Source organism: Salvelinus namaycush, unplaced genomic scaffold (assembly GCF_016432855.1).
Source record: "Salvelinus namaycush isolate Seneca unplaced genomic scaffold, SaNama_1.0 Scaffold230, whole genome shotgun sequence".
Classification (NCBI taxonomy): Eukaryota; Metazoa; Chordata; class Actinopteri; order Salmoniformes; family Salmonidae; genus Salvelinus; species Salvelinus namaycush.
The window spans coordinates 106,907-124,682 of NW_024059120.1; positions in this window are offsets into that span (position 1 = coordinate 106,907).

Consider the following 17,776-nt stretch of genomic DNA (forward strand, 5'->3'; position numbering starts at 1 on the left):
TGAAGGAACAGCAGTGCTCAGTGTAACCGATGTGAAATGGCTAGCTAGTTAACGGTGGTGGGCGCTAATAGCGTTTCAATTGTTGACGTCACTCGCTCTGAGGCCTTGAAGTAGTTGTTCCCCTTGCTCTGCAAGGGCCGCGGCTTTTGTGGAGCGATGGGTAGCGATGCTTCGTGGGTGTCAGTTGTTGATGTGTGCAGAGGATCCCTGGTTCGAGGCGAGGAGAGGGACGGAAGCTATACTGTTACATTGGTGCTGTGACCCGGATCACTGGTTGCTGCGGAAAAGGAGGAGGTCAAAAGGGGGGTGAGTGTAACCGATGTGAAATGGCTAGCTAGTTAGCGGTGGTGCGCGCTAATAGCGTTTCAATCAGTGACGTCCCTCGCTCTGAGGCCTTGAAGTAGTTGTTCCCCTTGCTCTGCAAGGGCCGCAGCTTTTGTGGCGCGATGGGTAATGATGCTTCGTGGGTGACTGTTGTCTGTGCAGAGGGTCCCTGGTTCGAGCCCAGGTAGGGGCGAGGAGAGGGACGGAAGCTAAATTGTTACATTGATGCTGTTGACCCGGATCACTGGTTGCTGCGGAAAAGGAGGAGGTCAAAAGGGGGGTGAGTGTAACCAATGTGAAATGGCTAGCTAGTTAGCGGTGGTGCGCGCTAATAGCGTTTCAATCATTGACGTCACTCGCTCTGAGGCCTTGAAGTAATTGTGGCTTTTGTGGAGCGATGCTTCGAGGGTGGCTGCTGTCGATGTGTGCAGAGGGTCCCTGGTTCGAGCCCAGGTAGGGGCGAGGAGAGGGATGGAAGCTAAACTGTTACATCAGCATATGTGGAAAATCCTTCAAGACTGTTGGAAAAGCATTCCAGGTGAAGTTGGTTGAGGGAATGCCAAGAGTGTGCAAAGCTGTCATCAAGGCAAAGGGTGGCTACTTTGAAGAATCTCAAATCTCAAATATATTTGATTTGTTTAACACTTTATTGGTTACTACATGATTCCATATGTGTTCTTTCATAGTTTTGATGTCTTCACTAATATTCTACAATGTAGAAAATTGTAAAAATAAAGAAAAACCCTTGATTGAGTCGGTGTGTCCAAACCTTTGACGGGTACTGTAGGACCGAATTTTTTTTAACAAACTACCTTTAGATTTTGTGGGGGGACTATCTGTTGTTCAATGCGTATCAAATCAAATTTTATTGGTCACATACACGTGATTAGTAGATGTTATTGCGGGTGTAGCGAAATGCTTGTGCTTCTAGCTCCGACAGTGCAGTAATATCTAACAAGTAATATCTAACAAATTACACAACATATACCTAATACACACACAAATCTAAGTAGGAATGAATTAAGACTATATACATATGGTCGAGCGATGTCAGAGTGGAACGGACTAAGATACACTAGAATAGTTTAGAAAACAGCATATACATACGAGATGAGTAATGCCAGATATGTAAACATTATTAAGTGACTAAGATACTGTGGAATAGTATAGAGTAGAGCGTTTTATACTTTTTGTGGCTATTTATTTACCACCACAGACAGATGCACTAAGACCGCACTCAGTCAGCTGTATAAGGAAATAAGCAAACAGGAAACCACTCACCCAGAGGCGGCGCTCCTAGTGGCCGGAGACTTTAATGCAGGGAAACTTAAATCAGTTCTACCAAATTTCCATCAACATGTTAAATGTGCAACTAGAGGGAAAAAAATTCTAGATCACCTGTACTCCACACACAGAGACTCGTACAAAGCTCTCCCTCGCCCTCCATTTGGTAAAACCGACCACAACTCTATCCTCCTGATTCCTGCTTACATGCAAAAATTAAAGCAGGAAGCACCAGTGACTTGGTCAATAAGAAAGTGGTCAGATGAAGCAGATGCTGAACTACAGGACTGTTTTGCTATCACAGACTGGAATATGTTCCGGGATTCTTCCAATAGCATTGAGGAGTACACCACATCAGTCACTGGCTTTATCAATAAGTTCATCGAGGACATCGTCCCTTCAGTGACTGTACGTACATACCCCAACCAGAAGCCATGGACTACAGGCAACATTCGCACTGAGCTAAAGGCTAGAGCTGCCGCTTTCAAGGTCTCTAACCCAGAAGCTTACAAGAAATCTTGCTATGCCCTGCGACAAACCATTAAACAGGCAAAGCGTCAATACAGGGCTAAGATTGAATCATACTACACCGGCTCCGACGCTCGTCTTATGTGGCAGGGCTTGCAAACTATTACAGACTACAAAGGGAAGTACAGCCGCGAGCTGCCCAGTGACACAAGCCTACCAGACGAGCTAAATCACTTCTATGCTCGCTTCGAGGCAAGCAACACTGAGGCATGCATGAGAGCATCAGCTGTTCCGGACGACTGTGTGATCACGCTCTCTGTAGCCGACGTGAGTAAGACCATTAAACAGGTCAACATACACAAGGCTGCAGGGCCAGACAGAATACCAGGACGTGTTCTCCGGGCATGTGCTGACCAACTGGCAGGTGTCTTCACTGACATTTTCAACATGTCCCTGATTGAGTCTATAATACCAACATGTTTCAAGCAGACCACCGTAGTCCCTGTGCCCAAGAACACAAAGGCAACCTGCCTAAATGACTAGAGACCTGTAGCACTCACGTCCGTAGCCATGAACTGCTTTGAAAGGTTGGTAATGGCTCACATCAACACCATCATCCAAAAAACCCTAGACCTACTCCAATTTGCATACCACCCAAACAGATCCACAGATGATGCAATCTCTATTGCACTCCACACTGCCCTTTCCCACCTAGACAAAAGGAACACTTATGTGAGAATGCTGTTCATTGACTACAGCTCAGCGTTCAACACCATAGTACCCTCAAAGCTCATCACTAAGCTAAGCTAAGGAGCCTGGGATTAAACACCTCCCTCAACTGGATCCTGGACTTCCTGACGGGCCGCCCCCAGGTGGTGAGGGTAAGTAGCAACACATCTGCCACGCTGATCCTCAACACTGGAGCTCCCCAGGGGTACGTGCTCAGTCCCCTCCTGTACTCCCTGTTCACCCACGACTGCATGGCCAGGCACGACTCCAACACCATCGTTACGTTTGCAGACGACACAACAGTGGTAGGCCTGATCACCAACAACGACGAGACAGCCTATAGGGAGGAAGTCAGAGACCTGGCCGGGTGGTGCCAGAATAACAACCTGTCCCTCAATGTAACCAAAACTAAGGAGATGATTGTGGACTACAGGCAAAGGAGGACCGAGCACGCCCCTATTCTCATCGATGTGGCTGTAGTGGAGCAGGTTGAGAGTTTCAAGTTCCTTGGTGTCCACATCAACAACAAACTAGAATGGTCCAAACACACCAAGACAGTCGTGAAGAGGGCATGAAAAAGCCTATTCCCCCTCAGGAAACTAAAAAGATTTGGCATGGGTCCTGAGATCCTCAAAAGGTTCTACAGCTGCACCATCAAGAGCATCCTGACTGTTTGCATCACTGCCTGGTATGGCAACTGCTCGGCCTCTGACCGCAAGGCACTACAGAGGGTCGTGCGTACGGCCCAGTACATCACTGGGGCTAAGCTGCCTGCCATCCAGGACCTCTACACCAGGCGGTGTCAGAAGAAGGACCTACAAATTGTCAAAGACCCTAGCCACCCCAGTCATAGACTGTTCTCTCTACTACCGCATGGCAAGCGGTACCGGAGCGCCAAGTCTAGGACAAAAAATCTGCTCAACAGCTTTTACCCCCAAGCCATAAGACTCCTGAACAGGTAATCAAAGGGCTACCCAGACTATTTGCATTGTGTGCCCCCCCCCCAACCTCTCTTTTTACGCTGCTGCTACTCTCTGTTTATCATATATGCATAGTCACTTTAACTATACATTCATGCACATACTACCTCAGTTGGGCCGACCAACCAGTGCTCCCGCACATTGGCTAACCGGGCTATCAGCATTGTGTCCCACCCACCACCCGCAAACCCCCTCTTTTACGCTACTGCTACTCTCTGTTCATCATATATGCATAGTCCCTTTACCATATCCACATGTACATACTACCTCAATCAGCCTGATTAACCGGTGTCTGTATGTAGCCTCGCTACTTTTATAGCCTTGCTACTGTATATAGCCTGTCTACTGTATATGGCCTGTCTTTTTTACTTTTGTTTTATTTCTTTACCTACCTATTGTTCACCTAATACCTTTTTTGCACTATTGGTTAAAGCCTGTAAGTAAGCATTTCACTGTAAGGTGAAATAATACCTGTTGTATTCGGCGCACGTGACAAATACACTTTGATTTGATACAGTATATACTGTACATTTGAGATAAGTAATGCCAGATATGTAAACATGATTAAAGTGACTAGTGTTCCATTCCTTAAAGTGATTCCTAGTCTATGTTTATAGGCAGCAGCCTCTAATGTGCTAGTGATGGCTGTTTAACAGTCTGATGGCCTTGAGATAGAAGCTGTTTTTCAGTCTCTCGGTCCCAGCTTTGATGCACCTGTACTGACCTCGCCTTCTGGATGATAGCGGGGTGAACAGGCAGTGGCTCGGGTGGTTGATGTCCTTGATGATCTTTTTGGCCTTCCTGTGACATCGGGTGCTGTAGGTGTCCTGGAGGGCAGGTAGTTTGCCCCCGGTAATGCATTGGGCAGACCGCACCACCGTCTGGAGAGCCTTGCGGTTGTGGGCGGTACAGTTGCCGTACCAGGCGGTGATACAGCCCTACAGGATGCTTTCAATTGTGCATCTGTAAAAATTCGTGAGAGTTTTAGGTGACAAACCAAATTTCTTCAGCCTCCTGAGGTTGAAGAGGCGCTGTTGCCCCTTCTTCACCACGCTGTCTGTGTGGGTGGTCCATTTCAGTTTGTTTGTGATGTGTACGCTGAGGAACTTGCTGCTTTCCACCTTCTCCACTGCGGTCCTGTCGATGTGGATAGGGGGGTGCTATATACAGGGACTACCAGTACTGAGTGGATGTGCAGGGGTACGAGATAATTGAGGTAGCTATGTACATATAGGTAGGGGTAAAGTGACTAGCCAACAGCATATATCATAAACAGTAGCAGCAGTCTATGTGGTGAGTGTGAAAGTGTGTGAGTGTGTGTGTGTGTGGCATCAGTATACATGTGTGCGTGTGTTATGTGTAGTTTGTGTATGTGTGCGTTGGGGTTTAAGTATGTGTGAGTGTGTGGATAGAGTCCAGTGTTTTTGCATAGAGTCAGTGCAAGAGAGGTCCAGGGAGCTATGCTTAGCCACAGATTATAAACAATTTCTACTTAGCTAAGGTCTCCTGAGGAGAGACAGGTGGAGGACAATGGACCTAAAGACAAGGAGGGTCTGAAGTCTCATGAAGAGAGACAAGTGGAGGACAACGGACCTAAAGACAAGGAGGGTCTGAAGTCTCCTGAAGAGAGACAGGTGGAGGACCGCGGACCTAAAGACAAGGAGGGTGTGAAGTCTTCTGAAGGGAGACAGGTGGAGGACCGCGGACCTAAAGACAAGGAGGGTGTGAAGTCTTCTGAAGGGAGACAGGTGGAGGACAGCGGACCTAAAGACAAGGAGGGTGTGAAGTCTTCTGAAGGGAGACAGGTGGAGGACAACGGACCTAAAGACAAGGAGGGTGTGAAGTCTTCTGAAGGGAGACAGGTGGAAGACAACGGACCTAAAGACAAGGAGGGTGTGAAGTCTTCTGAAGGGAGACAGGTGGAGGACAACGGACCTAAAGACAAGGAGGGTGTGAAGTCTTCTGAAGGGAGACAGGTGGAAGACAACGGACCTAAAGACAAGGAGGGTGTGAAGTCTTCTGAAGGGAGACAGGTGGAAGACAACGGACCTAAAGACAAGGAGGGTGTGAAGTCTTCTGAAGGGAGACAGGTGGAAGACAACGGACCTAAAGACAAGGAGGGTGTGAAGTCTTCTGAAGGGAGACAGGTGGAGGACAACGGACCTAAAGACAAGGAGGGTCTGAAGTCTCCTTTTGTTTACTGGCCCAACGCTCGAAACTCTAGACTACCTGTGCTATGTAATGTACATTATGGATTGTATTTGTTGTTTACTGTTTGGACCCCAGGAAGAGTAGCCACTGCCTTGGCAACATCTAATTGGGGGTCCTAATAAATAGGCAATACTGAACCCAATCCCCAGCAGGACCATCTGAAGTAGTTTGGAATCAGACCCTTAAACAGGCCCAGGTCTCATTCAAACAAGGTAGGCTAGTTTTCTGTCTGCCAGTCTGCCTGTCTGGTAGGATAGATGAAACATAGTAGGGTAGCCTTCCTTCTGCTTGCACATACCAGTATGGATGAAACATGAACCACATTCAGTAACATTTAAACATTTTAATAGATGTGTTCTAGAACATGATACGTTGTAGTCTTCATATGAAGCTCGTGTCTTGTTCTCTCTCTTTCTGTCTGTCTCTCTGCATGCACGCTACTATGTTGTAATGGGGAAAACTCCTCTCTCCATAGTGGTAGAGTTGTTAGCGGAGGTGGCTGATCTACAGTTTGCAGTCCTGACCACCAGAGAACAGCTGCAGCTCCAGCTGAACAGCAACCAGGACCAGACTGTCAGACAGACTGACCAGATCATGGTTTAGATCTGACGCAGACTAGACACACTGGCTACATTCTCCACAAGTGTGCACTCATATTATCCCCCTCATGGATCTAAAATGAATGGACTGGTGTGAGGAAAATGGTGGAAACTCTCTCCAGCCATGCTTGCACCAATCCAATGCTTTTAAATTAATGGACTGGTGAGAAATAAACACACAAGAATGAAGCTATATACAAGAAGTACCAATACCATATCAATATGCAGAGAATGGGGAGACGTGGTAGTTGAGGTAGATACTGTATGTACATGAAGGCAGGGTAAAGTGACTAGGCATCATGATAGATAATAATAAGGTATTTGAGGTAGATATGTACATGAAGGCAGGGTAAAGTGACTAGACATCAGGATAGATAATAATGAGGTATTTGAGGTAGATATGTACATGAAGGCAGGGTAAAGTGACTAGGCATCAGGATAGATAATAATAAGGTATTTGAGATAGATATGTACATGAAGGCAGGGTAAAGTGACTAGACATCAGGATAGATAATAATAAGGTATTTGAGGTAGATATCTACATGAAGGCAGGGTAAAGTGACTAGACATCAGGATAGATAATAATAAGGTATTTGAGGTAGATATGTACATGAAGGCTGGGTAAAGTGACTAGGCATCAGGATAGATAATAATAAGGTATTTGAGGTAGATATGTACATGAAGGCAGGGTAAAGTGACTAGGCATCAGGATAGATAATAATAAGGTATTAGAGGTAGATATGTACATGAAGGCAGGGTAAAGTGACTAGGCATCAGGATAGATAATAATGAGGTATTTGAGGTAGATATGTACATGAAGGCAGGGTAAAGTGACTAGGCATCATGATAGATAATAATAAGGTATTTGAGGTAGATATGTACATGAAGGCAGGGTAAAGTGACTAGGCATCAGGATAGATAATAATAAGGTATTTGAGGTAGTTATGTACATGAAGGCAGGGTAAAGTGACTAGGCATCAGGATAGATAATAATAAGGTATTTGAGGTAGATATGTACATGAAGGCAGGGTAAAGTGACTAGGCATCAGGATAGATAATAATAAGGTAGATATGTACATGAAGGCAGGGTAAAGTGACTAGACATCAGGATAGATAATAATAAGGTAGATATGTACATGAAGGCAGGGTAAAGTGACTAGACATCAGGATAGATAATAATAAGGTATTTGAGGTAGATATGTACATGAAGGCAGGGTAAAGTGACAAGGCATCAGGATAGATAATAATAAGGTATTTGAGGTAGATATGTACATGAAGGCAGGGTAAAGTGACTAGACATCAGGATAGATAATAATAAGGTATTTGAGGTAGATATGTACATGAAGGCAGGGTAAAGTGGCTAGACATCATGATAGATAATAATAAGGTATTTGAGGTAGATATGTACATGAAGGCAGGGTAAAGTGACTAGACATTAGATAATAATGAGGTATTTGAGGCATCAGGATAGATAATACAAGTTAAAAAAGGCTGCGTTTTTAGACAGACAGTCCAATTCTATTGAGCAATCTGATCAACTCTGAAAAAAAATCTGATGTGAAAAGATCTGATTTGATCGGTCAAAAGACCAATTAGTGGAATTGGGCTGCCTGTGTATACAAAAAGCAGCATATGGAGCAGCAGCAGATATGGTGAGTGTATTGTGTGTGATAGTATGTGTCCACGAGCGGCAGGTAAACTAGCGGTATAACAATGACCGAAAGGTTGTCAGCTCAAATTCCGAAACCGATCATGTGAAACTGTCGATGTGCCCGTAAGGAAGACACCTAACCCCAATTGCTCCAGGGCCGTCTTTAATAATGGCTGAGTTGGAAATTAGCCATCAATCCCTGTTTGGTTTCCTCGGGAATCAGATGAAAGGAAATTTGAATATAAAATATAGCGTCTACGGTGGGGGAATTATATTGAACTATATATTGAGTTGATCCGGCCGAGCGTTGCCGATAACTTCCGAAGTGTTTCGGAAACGCGTATCTGGTTTACTTCCTGGACCAATGGTGGCGGCCATCCTCTGCTAGCCCGAAAGCCCAGCCTCCTCGAGTAGCTGGTGCAGTTTGATAACACGGACCAGGCAGAACTGGATAGCTACAGGAGTTCAGTGTTTGCAGCGATACTAGATACTTTGTTTAATAGCATGATTCGTGTAATAGCATCATAGCTAGCTGAAACGCGATAGCTCCAAGGCTCTGTATTGGCAAGTCGCCTGTTTTAACCCATCTATTGTTGCGCGCGTCTGCCAGCGTTTTGATTACAGTGAGTAGGAAGGAAGAAAACGCACACACACCTCCGCTCTTATGGTAGTGACTAGCGGGAGGCTCGGGAAAAGAAAGAATAGGTAGAGAGATCTCGATTGTTGTCTTTGGAAAGTTGATTCTACTTCCGAGTATAAAGGTTGGTCATCCCAATGGCGTCAATTTCGAAGGTGTCCATTCTGGATTACTTCAACATCGTGTTCGAGGGGGAGAACGGCAAGATCGAGTCCAACTGTAAAGCATGCGGCACTAGGATACAGGCGAAGAGGAGCGTCACATCCAACTTCGTCACACATCTCAAGGTACCGTATAGATCTGTTTTAACTAAGCTATAGATCTGTCTGACAGTAGGTGACAACAGGTACAGTAGGCTATAGGCAGGGTTGGGTGAGTTATTTTCTAAATGTAATCCGTTACTAGTTACCTGTCAAATTGTAATCAGTAAGGTACATTTTGGATTATCCAAACCCAGTAACGTAATCTGATTACATGTAGTTACTTTTAAATTACTTTCCCCTTAAGAGGCATTCGAAGAAGACAAAAATGTATGTTACCAATTTAATGACATCTATTGCAGGATAAATCAATGTTAAAGATTACATAACTGTCCATATTTTGATGTTAAATTTTACTTTATGGGTTGGTTATGTAGGCTTCTTCTAACCCATCGCTTTCTACTACATATAATAATACGATTAAATTATATCTTTATATTAAAAACCAAAGTCCATCAGAATTCCAATCATTCCAAAAAATGGTATACCCTGTGATCTATAAGAACAAGACTTGGAAATATGGAAGTATATATTAGTATAAATTACCTGAGCATAACCCAAAACTAAGGACTTATTAGCCAGCCCTACTCTGTTGTTAATGATTTTGTTGTCATGGAGGGCTGATTGGGCTCATTGATATAAGTTGAAAAATAAATGCTGCGCTCATGGAATGGCTTTGAGCACTACTGAAAAGTGCTATTTACATGTGATAAATGAATGCCATATTCTGCATTTGCTAAAGGCCTATTGTTTACTTTTTTCTTGGTGACACTTTGATATCTTGGTAATATGCAGCTGTTTGAAGGGCAAATCCACAGAAGAAACAGAAGCAACAAAGATACAATAATAAAACAGTCGCCCCGCTTCTGTTTTGGTGAAAAGCTGAGGGATTGGCCAGGAGAAATGTAACCACTCTCAGATTAATAGACAGAGCTGTGGATGCAAGGCCTGACCATCCATGATATTAACATTGTTTTAACCATGTTATGAGGCTATACAGTGTTTGTTTACATTTACAATGTTTACAAACATTGGAGTAAAACAAGCTTATATTTTGGGTTCTCGTGGAGTTTGACAGTTGAACTAAGCTCATGAGGCATTTATAAGTTATATTCTTCAAGAATCAATGGACATATATACAGTACCAGTCAAAAGTTTGGACACACTTACTCATTCTAGGGTTTTTCTTTATTTTTAATATTTTCTACATTGTAGAATAATAGTGAAGACATCAAAACTATGAAATAACACATATGGAATCATGTAGTAATCAAAAAAGTGTTAAACAAATCAAACCATATTTTAGCCACCGTTTGCCTTGATGACAGCTTTGTTAAAAAAGCATTCCAGGTGAAGCTGGTTGAGAGAATGCCAAGAGTGTGCAAAGCTGTCATCAAGGCTAATGGTGGCTACTTTGAAGAATCTAAAATATAAGGCAGATTTTGATTTGTGTAACACCATTGATTACAGGCAACATCCACATCGAGCTAAAGGCTAGAGCTGCCGCTTTCAAGTAGCGGGACACTAATCCGGACGCTGATAAGAAATCCCGCTACGCCCTCAGACGAACCATCAAACAGGCAAAGCATCGATACAGGATTAAGATTGAATCCTACCACACCGGCTTTGACGCTCGTCGGATGTGGCAGGGCTTGAAAACTATTCCGGACTACAAAGGGAAACCCAACCGCGAGCTGCTTTGACATGTTAATAGATTATATTTATCAATTAACTTAATGCAAAGAGAGTGAACAGAAGAAAAATCTAAATCAAATCCATATTTGGTGTGACCACCCTTTGCCTTCAAAACAGCATCACTTCTTGTAGGTACACTTGCGCAAAGTCAGGGATTTTGTAGGTATATAGTCAGGTGTATTATTAAACAATTATACCAAACAGGTGCTAATGATCATCAATTCAATATGTAGGTTGAAACACAATCATTAACTGAAACAGAAACAGCTGTGTATGAGGAATAAAACTGGGTGAAGAACAGCCAAACTCAGGTAACAAGGTGAGGTTGCTGAGGACAGTTTACTGCTAAAAGTCAAGACTGAGCAACAAGACACAAGGTGGCTATACTGCATCAGCAAGGTTTCTCCCAGGCAGACATGTCAAGGCAGACAGGGGTTTCCAGATGTGCTGTCCAAGCTCTTTTGAAGAAGCACAAAGAAACGGGCAACGTTGATGACCGTGGTCGGCCAAGGAAACGCACTGCAGCAGATGAAAGACACATCATGCTTACTTCCCTTCGCAAACGGAAGATGTCCAGCAGTGCCATCAGCTCAGAATTGGCAGAACACAGTGGGACCCTGGTACACCCATCTACTGTCCAGAGAAGTCTGGTCAGAAGTGGCCTTCATGGAAGACTTGCGGCCAAAAAGCCATACCTCCAACGTGGAAAAAAGACCAAACGACTCAACTATGCACGAAAACACAGGAACTGGGGTGCAGAAAAATGGCAGCAAGTGCTCTGGACTGATGAGTCAACATTTGAAATATTTGGCTGTAGCAGAAGGCAGTTTGTTCATCGAAGGGCTGGAGAGCGGTACACGAATGAGTGTCTGCAGGCAACAGTGAAGCATGGTGGAGGTTCCTTGCAAGTTTGGGGCAGCATTTCTGCCAATGGAGTTGGGGATTTGGTCAGAATTAATGGTCTCCTCAATGCTGAGAAGTACAGGCAGATACTTATCCACCATGCAATACCAATAAGGAGGCATCTGATTGGCCCCAAATGTATTCCTGCAGCATGACAACAACCATATGCAGCTGTTATTCTATAGGCTGGGATCCACACTATGCAGCTGTTATTCTATAGGCTGGGATCCGCACTATGCAGCTGTTATTCTATAGGCTGGGATCCACACTATGCAGCTGTTATTCTATATGCTGGGATCCACACTATGCAGCTGTTATTCTATAGGCTGGGATCCACACTATGCAGCTGTTATTCTATAGGCTGGGATCCGCACTATGCAGCTGTTATTCCATAGGCTGGGATCCGCACTATGCAGCTGTTATTCTATAGGCTGGGATCCGCACTATGCAGCTGTTATTCCATAGGCTGGGATCCGCACTATGCAGCTGTTATTCCATAGGCTGGGATCCGCACTATGCAGCTGTTATTCCATAGGCTGGGATCCTCACTATGCAGCTGTTATTCTATAGGCTGGGATCCGCACTATGCAGCTGTTATTCTATAGGCTGGGATCCTCACTATGCAGCTGTTATTCTGTAGGCTGGGATCCACACTATGCAGCTGTTATTCTATAGGCTGGGATCCACACCATACAGCTGTTATTCTATAGGCTGGGATCTACACTATGCAGCTGTTATTCTATAGGCTGGGATCCACACTATGCAGCTGTTATTCTATAGGCTGGGATCCACACCATGCAGCTGTTATTCTATAGGCTGGGATCCACACTATGCAGCTGTTATTCAATAGGCTGGGATCCACACTATGCAGCTGTTATTCTATAGGCTGGGATCCACACTATGCAGCTGTTATTCTATAGGCTGGGATCCACACTATGCAGCTGTTATTCAATAGGCTGGGATCCACACTATGCAGCTGTTATTCTATAGGCTGGGATCCACACTATGCAGCTGTTATTCTATAGGCTGGGATCCACACTATGCAGCTGTTATTCTATAGGCTGGGATCCACACTGTGCAGCTGTTATTCTATAGGCTGGGATCTACACTATACAGCTGTTATTCTATAGGCTGGGATCCACACTATGCAGCTGTTATTCTATAGGCTGGGATCCACACTATGCAGCTGTTATTCTATAGGCTGGGATCCACAATATGCAGCTGTTATTCTATAGGCTGGGATCCACAATATGCAGCTGTTATTCTATAGGCTGGGATCCACACTATGCAGCGGTTATTCTATAGGCTGGGATCCACACTATGCAGCTGTTATTCTATAGGCTGGGATCTACACTATGCAGCTGTTATTCTATAGGCTGGGATCCACACTATGCAGCTGTTATTCTATAGGCTGGGATCCACACTATGCAGCTGTTATTCTATAGGCTGGGATCCACACTATGCAGCGGTTATTCTATAGACTGGGATCCTCACTATGCAGCTGTTATTCCATATGCTGGGATCCACACTATGCAGCTGTTATTCTGTAGGCTGGGATCCACACTATGCAGCTGTTATTCTATAGGCTGGGATCCACAATATGCAGCTGTTATTCTATAGGCTGGGATCCACACTATGCATCTGTTATTCTATAGGCTGGGATCTACACTATACAGCTGTTATTCTATAGGCTGGGATCTACACTATGCAGCTGTTATTCTATAGGCTGGGATCCACACTATGCAGCTGTTATTCTATAGGCTGGGATCCACACTATGCATCTGTTATTCTATAGGCTGGGATCCACAATATGCAGCTGTTATTCTATAGGCTGGGATCCACACTATGCAGCTGTTATTCTATAGGCTGGGATCTACACTATACAGCTGTTATTCTATCGGCTGGGATCTACACTATACAGCTGTTATTCTATAGGCTGGGATCCACACTATGCAGCTGTTATTCTATAGGCTGGGATCCGCACTATGCAGCTGTTATTCCATAGGCTGGGATCCGCACTATGCAGCTGTTATTCTATAGGCTGGGATCCACACTATGCAGCTGTTATTCTATAGGCTGGGATCCTCACTATGAAGCTGTTATTCTATAGGCTGGGATCCTCACTATGAAGCTGTTATTCTATAGGCTGGGATCCTCACTATGAAGCTGTTATTCTATAGGCTGGGATCCTCACTATACAGCTGTTATTCTATAAGCTGGGATCCTCACTATGCAGCTGTTATTCTATAGGCTGGGATCCACACTATGCAGCTGTTATTCTATAGGCTGGGATCCTCACTATGCAGCTGTTATTCTATAGGCTGGGATCCACACTATGCAGCTGTTATTCTATAGGCTGGGATCCACACTATGCAGCTGTTATTCTGTAGGCTGGGATCCTCACTATACAGCTGTTATTCTATAGGCTGGGATCTACACTATACAGCTGTTATTCTATAGGCTGGGATCCACACTATGCAGCTGTTATTCTATAGGCTGGGATCCACACTATGCAGCTGTTATTCTATAGGCTGGGATCCACAATATGCAGCTGTTATTCTATAGGCTGGGATCCACAATATGCAGCTGTTATTCTATAGGCTGGGATCCACACTATGCAGCTGTTATTCTATAGGCTGGGATCCACACTATGCAGCTGTTATTCTATAGGCTGGGATCTACACTATGCAGCTGTTATTCTATAGGCTGGGATCTACACTATACAGCTGTTATTCTATAGGCTGGGATCCACACTATGCAGCTGTTATTCTATAGGCTGGGATCCACACTATGCAGCTGTTATTCCATAGGCTGGGATCCACACTATGCAGCTGTTATTCTATAGGCTGGGATCCACACTATGCAGCTGTTATTCCATAGGCTGGGATCCACACTATGCAGCTGTTATTCTATAGGCTGGGATCCACACTATGCAGCTGTTATTCTATAGGCTGGGATCCACAATATGCAGCTGTTATTCTATAGGCTGGGATCCACAATATGCAGCTGTTATTATATAGGCTGGGATCCACACTATGCAGCTGTTATTCTATAGGCGGGGATCCACACTATGCAGCTGTTATTCTATAGGCTGGGATCTACACTATACAGCTGTTATTCTATAGGCTGGGATCTACACTATACAGCTGTTATTCTATAGGCTGGGATCTACACTATACAGCTGTTATTCTATAGGCTGGGATCCACACTATGCAGCTGTTATTCTATAGGCTGGGATCCACACTATGCAGCTGTTATTCTATAGGCTGGGATCCACAATATGCAGTTGTTATTCTATAGGCTGGGATCCACACTATGCAGCTGTTATTCTATAGGCTGGGATCCACACTATGCAGCTGTTATTCTATAGGCTGGGATCTACACTATACAGCTGTTATTCTATAGGCTGGGATCCACACTATGCAGCTGTTATTCTATAGGCTGGGATCTACACTATACAGCTGTTATTCCATAGGCTGGGATCCACACTATGCAGCTGTTATTCCATATGCTGGGATCCACACTATGCAGCTGTTATTCTATAGGCTGGGATCCACACTATGCAGCTGTTATTCTATAGGCTGGGATCCACACTATGCAGCTGTTATTCCATAGGCTGGGATCCACACTATGCAGCTGTTATTCTATAGGCTGGGATCCACACTATGCAGCTGTTATTCTATAGGCTGGGATCCACAATATGCAGCTGTTATTCTATAGGCTGGGATCCACAATATGCAGCTGTTATTCTATAGGCTGGGATCCTCACTATGCAGCTGTTATTCTATAGGCTGGGATCCACAATATGCAGCTGTTATTCTATAGGCTGGGATCCACAATATGCAGCTGTTATTCTATAGGCTGGGATCCTCACTATGAAGCTGTTATTCTATAGGCTGGGATCCTCACTATGAAGCTGTTATTCTATAGGCTGGGATCCTCACTATGAAGCTGTTATTCTATAGGCTGGGATCCTCACTATACAGCTGTTATTCTATAAGCTGGGATCCTCACTATGCAGCTGTTATTCTATAGGCTGGGATCCACACTATGCAGCTGTTATTCTATAGGCTGGGATCCTCACTATGCAGCTGTTATTCTATAGGCTGGGATCCACACTATGCAGCTGTTATTCTATAGGCTGGGATCCACACTATGCAGCTGTTATTCTGTAGGCTGGGATCCTCACTATACAGCTGTTATTCTATAGGCTGGGATCTACACTATACAGCTGTTATTCTATAGGCTGGGATCCACACTATGCAGCTGTTATTCTATAGGCTGGGATCCACACTATGCAGCTGTTATTCTATAGGCTGGGATCCACAATATGCAGCTGTTATTCTATAGGCTGGGATCCACAATATGCAGCTGTTATTCTATAGGCTGGGATCCACACTATGCAGCTGTTATTCTATAGGCTGGGATCCACACTATGCAGCTGTTATTCTATAGGCTGGGATCTACACTATGCAGCTGTTATTCTATAGGCTGGGATCTACACTATACAGCTGTTATTCTATAGGCTGGGATCCACACTATGCAGCTGTTATTCTATAGGCTGGGATCCCCACTATGCAGCTGTTATTCTATAGGCTGGGATCCACACTATGCAGCTGTTATTCTATAGGCTGGGATCCACACTATGCAGCTGTTATTCTATAGGCTGGGATCCACACTATGCAGCTGTTATTCTATAGGCTGGGATCCTCACTATGCAGCTGTTATTCTATAGGCTGGGATCCACACTATGCAGCTGTTATTCTATAGGCTGGGATCCACACTATGCAGCTGTTATTCTGTAGGCTGGGATCCTCACTATACAGCTGTTATTCTATAGGCTGGGATCTACACTATACAGCTGTTATTCTATAGGCTGGGATCCACACTATGCAGCTGTTATTCTATAGGCTGGGATCCACACTATGCAGCTGTTATTCTATAGGCTGGGATCCAATATGCAGCTGTTATTCTATAGGCTGGGATCCACAATATGCAGCTGTTATTCTATAGGCTGGGATCCACACTATGCAGCTGTTATTCTATAGGCTGGGATCCACACTATGCAGCTGTTATTCTATAGGCTGGGATCTACACTATGCAGCTGTTATTCTATAGGCTGGGATCTACACTATACAGCTGTTATTCTATAGGCTGGGATCCACACTATGCAGCTGTTATTCTATAGGCTGGGATCCACACTATGCAGCTGTTATTCCATAGGCTGGGATCCACACTATGCAGCTGTTATTCTATAGGCTGGGATCCACACTATGCAGCTGTTATTCCATAGGCTGGGATCCACACTATGCAGCTGTTATTCTATAGGCTGGGATCCACACTATGCAGCTGTTATTCTATAGGCTGGGATCCACAATATGCAGCTGTTATTCTATAGGCTGGGATCCACAATATGCAGCTGTTATTATATAGGCTGGGATCCACACTATGCAGCTGTTATTCTATAGGCGGGGATCCACACTATGCAGCTGTTATTCTATAGGCTGGGATCTACACTATACAGCTGTTATTCTATAGGCTGGGATCTACACTATACAGCTGTTATTCTATAGGCTGGGATCTACACTATACAGCTGTTATTCTATAGGCTGGGATCCACACTATGCAGCTGTTATTCTATAGGCTGGGATCCACACTATGCAGCTGTTATTCTATAGGCTGGGATCCACAATATGCAGTTGTTATTCTATAGGCTGGGATCCACACTATGCAGCTGTTATTCTATAGGCTGGGATCCACACTATGCAGCTGTTATTCTATAGGCTGGGATCTACACTATACAGCTGTTATTCTATAGGCTGGGATCCACACTATGCAGCTGTTATTCTATAGGCTGGGATCTACACTATACAGCTGTTATTCCATAGGCTGGGATCCACACTATGCAGCTGTTATTCCATATGCTGGGATCCACACTATGCAGCTGTTATTCTATAGGCTGGGATCCACACTATGCAGCTGTTATTCTATAGGCTGGGATCCACACTATGCAGCTGTTATTCCATAGGCTGGGA